The sequence below is a fragment of the Charadrius vociferus genome, unplaced genomic scaffold (genome assembly GCF_000708025.1).
Source record: "Charadrius vociferus isolate BGI_N301 unplaced genomic scaffold, ASM70802v2 scaffold365, whole genome shotgun sequence".
Classification (NCBI taxonomy): domain Eukaryota; kingdom Metazoa; phylum Chordata; class Aves; order Charadriiformes; family Charadriidae; genus Charadrius; species Charadrius vociferus.
Genome location: NW_009648559.1, coordinates 1,174,125 through 1,184,273, shown reverse-complemented (window position 1 = coordinate 1,184,273; position 10,149 = coordinate 1,174,125).

Genomic DNA, 10,149 nt, shown 5'->3' with positions numbered 1-10,149 from the left:
AACAGCCCCCCCCCCCCCCCCCCCTTTTTTTTTTTTGTCATTTTCCTAAAGTGCACTGAATGAACTGTTATGGAGCAGCTCACTATAAGGAGTTGTCTGCATTTCATATAAGCTAAACAAAAAATAATGAATTAGACTTTAAAAAAAAATGCTGTAATGATTTTTATTTTGGTTTATGGCTTTTGTTTGAAACAAAAGTTGAAAAGGCATTTTTTCAATGCTAATTTAAGCAGAAAGCAGGTTGTGATTTGTTTTCTTTTTTTTAAATTTAGATTCTAATTCATCTATCTGAGGAGCTTAATTGTTTCAAGAAAAAAATAATATAACCACCCCAGTAGTAGATTAAAGGAATGTTTATAGACTGCTTGCCCAGATGAAATTGTTTTATAAAAAATGGCCAATTCAAGTGTTTTCCAGCTAGGGTTTTGTATTTTTGCAACTAACAATTGTAACTTGTGTTCCACTTTTCTGGAGAAGCCAAACTGAAATGCTTTGCTAAAGTGGCTGCTCTGGTTTGGTAGTTTGAATGAGCTGATTTGGAAATGTCAAGCACTGCTCTGGGTACTCAATGCTGGTAGTTGCTAACCCTCTTATAAAAAGTTTTGAGGGGTTTTTTGGTGACACTGCAGTTACTACAGTTACCACTGTGCTTGGGCCAACTTTGATGAGCTTGCTGTTGCCGCCATGGTTACATGGGTGGGAAATCTTGGAGGAATAAAGCTGGTTTTCCTGTGGTTAAAGTAATAGGGAGAAAATTCTGTAGGAAGTCATGGAAGAGATGAAGGGTAGATCTCATTGTTCTCCCGTACAAAAGCCATGATTTTCCAGAAACCTTTATACATCTTGAAGAATAACTGACAAGCAAGTAATTACATTCATTCAAGTTTGCTAGCCTATTTACCCAAAGGCAAAGTGTAATGATTTCCTAAATGATTTCATTCATAAAATGTTTAAATGAGTAAAGTAATTTTACACAGATATGGAAGAAAGATTCCATTGTCTTTGTCACAGTACAACTTGTGAATGAGGAAGGAGAAGGTGAAAGTTTCAAGCTGTTAAGATGAAATGCATTCAATCTATTTCTGTGTCTACTCCTATTCAGCCAGGCAGTTTTTGCTGGCTGGAATTTTTTGCTAGTCTCCAGATAACGATGTGGCTGTGAGCATCTGAGAGAAACACAGTCCTTTGGAGAAGGTAAAGGTGTGGTGTTAGATGTCTTAATGTAGCTGGAGTCCCTCTTAGTGGGACTCGGCAGAAGGTGCATTTCTTGGCAGTAACAGCAGTGTGATGGTCCCTCCTTAATCTGTGAATTGCTACAGCAGATGTCTGTCCCTTGTATAGCAACCTGGCATGGGAAGTCTAAAAAGTTGTAGTGCGTTGACCTTGGCTGGATGCTAGTTGCCCACCAGTCTGCTCTGTCACCCCCCTCCTCAGCAGGATGGGGGCCAGAAAATAAGATGGAAAAAACCTTATGAATAAAGATAAAGGCAGTTTGATAAAGCAAAAGTGAAGGCCACACATGGAACCAAAGGAAAACAAAAGATTTTATTCTCTACTTCTTATCAGCAGGTGATTGTCAAGCCACTTCCTGGGAAGCAGGGCTTCAGTACGTGCAATGGTTGAAGACAAACATCATAATAACAAATGCGCCTCCTTCCTTCTCCTTTCTCTTAACTTTTATTGCTGAGCAGACATCATATGGTATGGAATATCCCTGTGTCAGTTTGGGTCAGCTGTCCTGGCTATGTCCCCTCTGAAGATCTAGCCCACCCCCAGCCTACACAAAATATTCACACAAAGTATTCAAGGAAAAGCCATGTAGCTGTCAATAACCTTATTCCCAAGGAGTGTAATTCCCCCTTTGACAGATTTTCTTACCTGATGTTGCTGCAAGATGTAAGCAGATGTTCCAGGGCTCACAGATGTTGAGTACAGGCTCTTGCTGGACGTGTCTTATGCTGCAGGTGTCCCTTGCTTTAGGAGCCTGCCCTCCATCCGTGGCTGCCTGGGGGGGGAGAGTGTGGTGGTGTGGCAGAGTTGCCAACGCACAGCCATACAGCGCAGTCCCGAAATGCAGGAGAAGTACATGTGTGGGGGCTGCAGGTGTCCCAGCAGAATATCATCAGGCTGGGGTGAAAATGAGTTATGCTTCTGGTAGATCTACGTATGCATTTTATGATTTAATAGCAGGAAGATGGGAAATGCACTGGTAAGAATGAGGCAAGTGAGAGCCAAGATTGTGATCTGTACAGTTGTATGCATACGCTTTCTGCCCTGTTACGACACGCTTCTGAGACGGTGCTGGCTTAATACCTGTAAATGCTTAACTACTGTCAAAACATAATTGTTCAATTTCTGGCAAGTACATTAGGGTTTGATCCCTGCAAGTCATAATCAATAAATTTGTCAGAAGAACCTTCTGATTTGTTTATTGTTGTGAGATGCAAAGGTAAAAGGTTTTTTTAGAAGCATTTCTTGATGGAAAAGTAGCTAGCATGAAATACCTTTACTTATTCTTGTGTTTTAAAAGTGATAGCTTAGGAGTAGGGGGTATAAATAAGCAGTCGTAGCTGTAGCAAAGAGAAAGGATTCATAACAAAGTTGAGCTTTATAATTTAGATTTCAGTTCACTGGATTGCAAGTCATTCTTCTAGGAAAAATAAGGGGTTTTTTAAAATTATTTCTGTGTACAGGTGTAATTTGAATCATGTACCATCTCTTTTGTTTGCTCAAGGCGTTTTTCTCTACTGTGCAGAAATGTTATCTAAAGCAAGAAGCTTCTTTTATCTGTGGTTTTTTTTTATAACTTTAGACATGCTTTTATGGTGATTATTAATAGAGTTTAACAAGCAAGTGATGATTTCTAAAACAACGGGGTGCCAGGGTTGTGCAGGTAGCTTAAATTTATTTAAAGTAACTTTTATTCCTGGGTTTTTCTTTGTTTTGGAGACTACCTCTGCCACTGCAGCTTCCTGGTTCAGTGATAGCCAAAAGTTGGTGTTTGTAGATGAACCTTCATCACATGAAAAGAAATTATCAGTTTCTGTGAAGTTGTGCTGACACAATGATATCTGTGCAGCTGAATTGTGTTGTCAGAGCCCAGCAGCCAACATGCAGTCCGAAGCTTTTTGCTTTAAAAGCAAGCTCACAGATACTGATTATCTGGAAAATGTTAAGGTAGCTTAAAATATATATGTATATTTTATCAATTAGCAACTTCAGTAAATAAGGAAATCTGCTTTTTTTTTCTTTCTTAGTAAATTTTTCTTTAATTAAATTTATGAGTGGCCTTCTTTGGAAAAAGCTTCTTGCTCATGAGAACTTGAATAGCTTGTCAGAAGAAGTAGCTGAGACCAGTATTAATCAATGAATCAAGAGCAGATTATGACTATATTATGGAGGTCTGCAAGCTGCTAGAGAAGCAGAATAAAATAATCTAAGGTATTTTGCTGGACCCTGCTAATTTTGCTTTTGTGATTGTGTGTGTTATGAAATGGACAATTCAAAACAGGAGCAAGTGGGGTGGGTTTTTTTTAACAAATATTTTTCTCCTGAACGATATGCACTGATTAAATCCTTACCGAAGGCACCACTTTCCTTATCTCTGTGATGGAGCCATGTTACTATAAAAGCAACTTAAAAACTATGCAGGGCAGCCCATGATAGAAAGACCTAAATGAAGCTTCCAGAAGAAGTGTAGGGTGCGTGCTTCAATGGTGGAGTTGGTGATGAACATAACAGTAAAGGATGATGGAATATGGTGTTGTTTTCTGTGTCATTATTCAGATGAAGTCTCAAATATTATCCCTTTATACCTTTCTCTGGTAGTGCTTTGTTACTGATTCATAAACTATCGTATCCCCTGCTGAGAGGCTGATTCTGTATCAGTTACGTGGAATAATATTTATTCTTGTGACTAGTAAATGCTGTTTAAGTTGCAGAATTGCACCTCAATTTACAACTTATTTCTGCGGTGCATAGTTGTTTGGGTTTTTTTTTTTGTGATTTCACAACTAAGCTCTAACTTAAGCGGTAAATTCTCAGGGGATAGTACTATTGTGAATACTTTAGCATGAGGTGTATAATTCAACATCTCAGCTAATATTTACTTCTGAAACTTCATACATTTTTATGGTTTACCAGTTATTCCTGCTGGTTGTTGCCTTCTAGGCACCTATAGGATAGTGACTCATTGAATCTCTATGGCATTATTAAGAGAAATACATTCCTTTGTTATGACTAACCTTCAAGATAAACAGGCCAAAGTTTTAAACATTTTACCCATATTTCTTAGGAAGCATACATATATTTAAAAGTAAATGTCATCTCTGTAGTGGGTAGTACACATGGAGCTGTACAATATGGACAAAATTGCATCATCCTTCTGGAGATGATGCAGCTTAGTGGTTTGGTGGGGTTGGTACAGAGTGGAGTGTCTTTAGGACTGAAGTGCAAAAGGTAACACCAGTGTACATTATGAAATTCAGAGATGGGATAAGAACGGGCCTTCAATTTTCTGCAATTCTAATATTTTTTTTCTGGGAACTTATTAGGAAAAGACTGTTTCAAATAGAGTGGTTTGAGCTGCAAGAGCACAGGGTTTTATGCTTTTAGTAAAGTGCAGGTGTGAGTCATCCTAAGCATTTCCCTCAGTCTCTAGAGTTTGGAGACTCTTAGGGGAAAAGCAAGAAACCCGGGAGCTAACAATAAATGCTTCTGAAAATGCCTTGAGGAATAGCTCAGTCTCTGCTTCCTCTGCCAGATAAAACATACGCATTGATATGGTGGTGATGATGTGCGACTCTTAACAGTTGGCAAAATAAGATGGTCACAGGCTAGTTTCGGAACCTGCCTTATGTCCCACTGTCATCCTTATTAGGGGTGCTGTTCCCTCTCTTGGCAAACACAGTGATGTTTAACTCTGCAGGAACCCATGGGCTGCTACCGCCTGTGGGGATTTCAGGTGAGGGACATGAGAGCATGAGCCATGAGCAAGGTGGGTCACAGGGATATTCTTGACTTTGCAAGTATCTCAGCAGAGAGATTTCTGTCCTGTAAATCTCCAAGCAGAGACAGCCAAGCTTGTTATTTTTTATAGTTTTCCCTCCCAGACCGTTGCTCTTCCTGAAGTCTGTTTAAGTGGGACTTTTTTGACCAGACTTCTTGAATAACGTACCAGTGAGAGGCTCACTCATGCAGAGAAGAGGAGGCCTCTGGTAACAGCAGCAGCTCAGATACCTTGTTAGATGCTGACAGCGGGGCCAAGGCATCCTCTTGGAGGTGAAGTGGTCTGTAGTCTGCACTACAGGTCTTTGGCCGATAATAATTTCTTCCAGTAAACAGGGGACACTGAAAGGTTGTTATTTGGAGGATGTGCTGATTACTGTAAAACCTTCGTCATTTACGAGGTGTATCTCATTTTCAGGTCATCTTTTAAAGGCCTAAGGATTTTTTTGATTAACCAAGAAATTCTTCCAATTTAAACATCCTGGTATTCATCTGTAGATGAATCAGCTCCAATCTTATCTCAGTCGAGGAGAAAACCTGTAACAGATGCATCACACAGTAGCAAATGATTTTTGCTAAGCTACCTGGTACACTCTCTTTTTAGCACGGTCATGTCCTAAAATGGCACCTTGACTTTTAGTAGCTGAGAGAAGATATATTAAACCAAATGGGAGCTAAACACTAAAGAACAGATATCGCAGGCAGATAAATCCCCTCCAGAAATCCTGCTGGGTAGATGTGACTTGTAAGATATATTAAAACAACAACCAAACAAACAAATCCCCACAAAAAACCAACCACCTAGTGAAATTAAGGGTACCTTCCATAACTTCGGAAAGCAAGCCTTGATTTTTATTTGTTATTTATCTTCCTGGGCAGATGATGGCACCTTTAGAAGCAGTTGTTCTGAATCAGGCTTTGCCTTTCTGGGTGCGGTAAAGGATTTCATTCCTCGGTGCTGCACCGGTGGATTGCATTTGTATGGGCTTACAGTCTAGCTATTTCTGAGAGTCAGCCCTAACTAAACACTTAAAAATAAACTGAACTGACATTATACTATGCTGCTCCAGAGATCCTGCTATTTTCCTTGAAACTTATAATGCTATTAATTTTTAAATAGCTAAATATAATCCATAAGTAAAGCCCATATCAATTGCCAGAGCGTTATAATTAGGTCCACTAAATTTTTACATCTGTGTGAAAGAACAGGTATGTAACGCTAAATGCAGTAAATTAAAGTTTTCATTTAATTTTGGAAGGTTTTTAACAGGTGTATTTTCTCTTAGCTAGTGTTACCCTCAAAATTGCTTTCAAACAGTGCCATAAAGTTTCTTTCTTGTGATTTGCTTTAAAGATGTTAAAATGAGTCAGCCTCTTTTCAAAATAATCATATTCCTATGAACTGATCCCAGTTTGATATCAAAGGAAAAAGTACTTTAAATCAGTCTTTTTGTTTAAGCTTGAAACATGACTTGTACTTGTCCTACACAGCCTGTGAAAAAACACCAATTAAATGTGCTATTCTAGAGGCCTCATGAATTTATTTCTAGTGTTTTCTAACTGCTTTACCAAAAAATAAAAAAGCAATACACTACAGCCAACAAGGCAGGATTTACTATGCTGTATTAAAGGTGCTTCCTGAGAGACAGAAGAAATATTGAGATTTCTGAAGAGATCTCTAGCTGCAAGAAAAGGTTTTTATGTTAGTGCAAATATGTCAGTCCTTATGGATCCAAAGCAAGAAAAATAAGAGGAATTAAGGTTAAATTTGAGAGGTTTGAAGATGGAATATTGTCAGCATCAAGCCTATAGGTAATTGATAGTAGTTAGTTGTTTTGCTGTGTTTGTTTTGTTGTTTTTTTTTTTTTTTCCAAAATAGCAGAAAAGAGAATATTTTTTTTTTTTTGGTGGGGGTGGTGATGTCCAAATCATGCCTAGCTTGTACAGATTCCGGAATAGACAAAGGAAGCAGGAAGCTCTTTTAAATAGACCTTTGGCATCTCTTTTGGACATTCCAAAACCCGAAGGAGACACTTGGGGACCAAGGAAGGCCACACAAATGGCCTGTTTATGTCCACTGAGGTTGCTGTAAGATCTGCTAAGCAGGCAGCTGGTGGCACTTCTGCCCTTCCCACTTGCCACATGTTCCCCGCTGGCTGAGAACAGAAGGAAAAGATGGCAACAGCTGCCGGTTGAGACAGCGTGGCAAAAATATGTCATACTTCCCTTTGTTCCAAGAAGTTTTTTTAAGCTTAAATAATGGCTGCCCCTAAAAGCTTTGCAAATAGGTAAGTTACGTTTTTATATTTCAGAATGGTGGTTTGTTCAGCGGCATCCCATCCCAGGTGTACCATCCTAGTTTAAATCTAGTTTCTTTTAGGACAAGTGCCTTTACATGCCCAGCCATTTTGCTTGCAGGGAAGCTGTGCGTGTTGTGTGCGTGCGGGCAAACTCTCTTCAAAGCAGCAGCAATGTGTTTTTGTAGGTGCAGCGAGTTCCAATGAGCACTGCACACTTTGGCGATGTAAAAAAATACCTCCCTTGTAACTTTGTTGTGAGCTGTGACTGGCTCCTCTCCCAGTGTACCTGTCCTTTACAAGGTATAAACTAGCCTTAGATCTTATGTGGTCTTTTAATCTCCTTACATACCTTTGGTAAGAATAAGATGACAATTATGCGTGTCCACAGCTTTATTTTATAAGATAAAGGGGTAAGCAGATAATAAACATGAATATGGAATTTTGCTAAAATAAGCTTTCTTGTGATCAGTTTGTTTTCCTTCATGTACTGTCAGCCAGTTACTTGACCAGTTTCTGTTCCACTAATGCTAGTATAAAAACCTCACACCTTCAGTGAGAAAAACACTAAGATCCCTTTGTAGCAAGCAATTTTGTGCTCTTTGTGCTTAATTATTAAATGCCAATGTTTTTGTTAGCTATGAAAGTACTATCTCTGTAGGAATAAACAATATTATTGTGGCAGTAGTATGGTGTCATCTGCTATTAGTTCTTGATAAGGAACTTTTTAAGCAAGTTTCATATATCAGCTAAAGTAGATTCTGGGTTGGGAAAATAAACAAACGTCTTACATTTTCATTTAGAGTTGATCTCTTTTGTCCACAACAAGATGAAAATTTGAAGCAAGGTTCCAATTTGTGGTTTTGTCCTAAATGATTTCAGTTGCATCTTCTGAAGTCCTGATTTAACACAGACCTTGCCGAAGAGATCAAGGAAAAGTGCACATAAATAGTTTTCTATAGTGAACATGCTCTGCAAGGTATATTTTTTTTTGTTTTAATTTTAATTAACCACATCTCAGTTGCAAATATTTGCAATGAAAATCTAATAAAGCTTGCTTGGGTTTGGTTTTCATTACCATTGCAAAACTAGGAACAAATGAATAAACATGCATAAAAGGATCATGAACTGTATTGAATATACAAGGGATTACTTCCAAGACTTCTAACTCCCTTAGATTTGTGAGCTGGCCTGGTTATGGTTTTGCAAATGTTAGAACTTGAGACAGGTTTAAAAAGAGATGATCCTATGAGTTTCTGCAGTCAAATGGTTATAATAATGGCAGGGAATCTTTCTTAATATTACAGGTCTTCCCGCAGATTACTCTTACGATTTTGTGTCACAAATCAGATCTAAACATACAGGGAATTTGGGATGGAAGTGAGAGTTAGGGGGGAATTGGGGGTGGAATCTGAGAGGCTTTAGTCTTGGCCTTTGTGGCTCAGACAACTACCTCAAGTCTTGCTGAAAAGTAGTGGTGTAAGGATTATAAAACTGTACGAATCATGGTGTTCTGAGTAAAGCTCAGGCTTTACTTCAGTCGAGTTAAAAATCTTTTTGATTTAATAGGAACAGGTTTCTAGTTTGTTTTGGGTTTTTTTTTTTTTTATTCTTGTGGCTTCACTGTGTTACTTTGGGGCAACTCACGTATTTTTCTCTACTTCTGTTTCTATTTTCATTTGAATAAGTAACAGTGTTTACTGTACATCTAGAAATGAACTGTTACGAAGAATTCTTATGTGAAAAGGATGAAATGGCTAAATAAAAACTTTTGTTTAAGCCAATCATATGGCAGTTTTTGGTGTATTTGTCCAAGATTTTTTTCAAAGCTCTTATTAGAGTAATTGCAGTTAATATTTGCTTTCTATGCATCTGTTCCCAGATTAGCTTTCCTCACAGAAGCATGTTGTTTGCTTTACAGAGTTTACCTCAAAAAAAGCTCTGGATTCCTAATTTATAGTTCAACACATGGAGCTTACAACAGACACATCTGTATGGCTCCTTCTGTCTGTCTGCCCCATCATCATCCGGTTGAGGCGCAGGATTACTGAGACCGTTTGTAAGGGAAATGCATTGTGATACCAGAGAATACACTGTGGAAATTAAGAGGCTACTTGAAATCCAAGGCAGCAGCATATTTCTTTATAGCACGTCTGTTTAACTTTGTACTGAGAAGTCAAATGAGAATTTTTACAGCTGGCTTTGAACCTCTAAGCTTCTGTCTTTCATACTGTTTAAAGCTTCTTGGCTGTGACTGAAAACCCACTGTACTGGATTTAGTCTTGCCGACTTCTGCAGCTGTGGTTTAACATGTTCAAGATGAAAATTTCATCAGCCTTTAAAATTGTTAATTCTTAACAGGAATGCTAGTAGTGATAGGAAAAATAAAATGCCGAGTACCTGTAGTAACAGATAAAGTTCAGCCACTGTGAAGTGGATTGGTTGAAAAGAAGAATACGGTTGAGACTGTAAAAACAGCTTGCTTGCCTTTCAAATGACTTGACATGGTTGTGCCTGTTTTCCCTCTATAAACATTTATGCTTTTGAATTGGCATTAATGTTAATGGAAAGCAAATTCTGAAATCACATCTACAATTACCTACCAGAGCTGAATTTCAAATACCAAGTGTCCTACTGGTAGGAAAAAAGCATTGCCAAATGTCAAAAACCTTTTCAGGTGCTGATAAAATTATATTCCAGGCCTCGGACTCAAAGGTTTTGCTCATTTCAGCCTAGTTCTCAACACATTTTTGTCCCTGTCCAAACACACATGTCTGAGAATACACTACAAAGAGGTTTCAATTTTATTTTGACCTGCTGGTACCCCATTTATTTATTAGCGTGA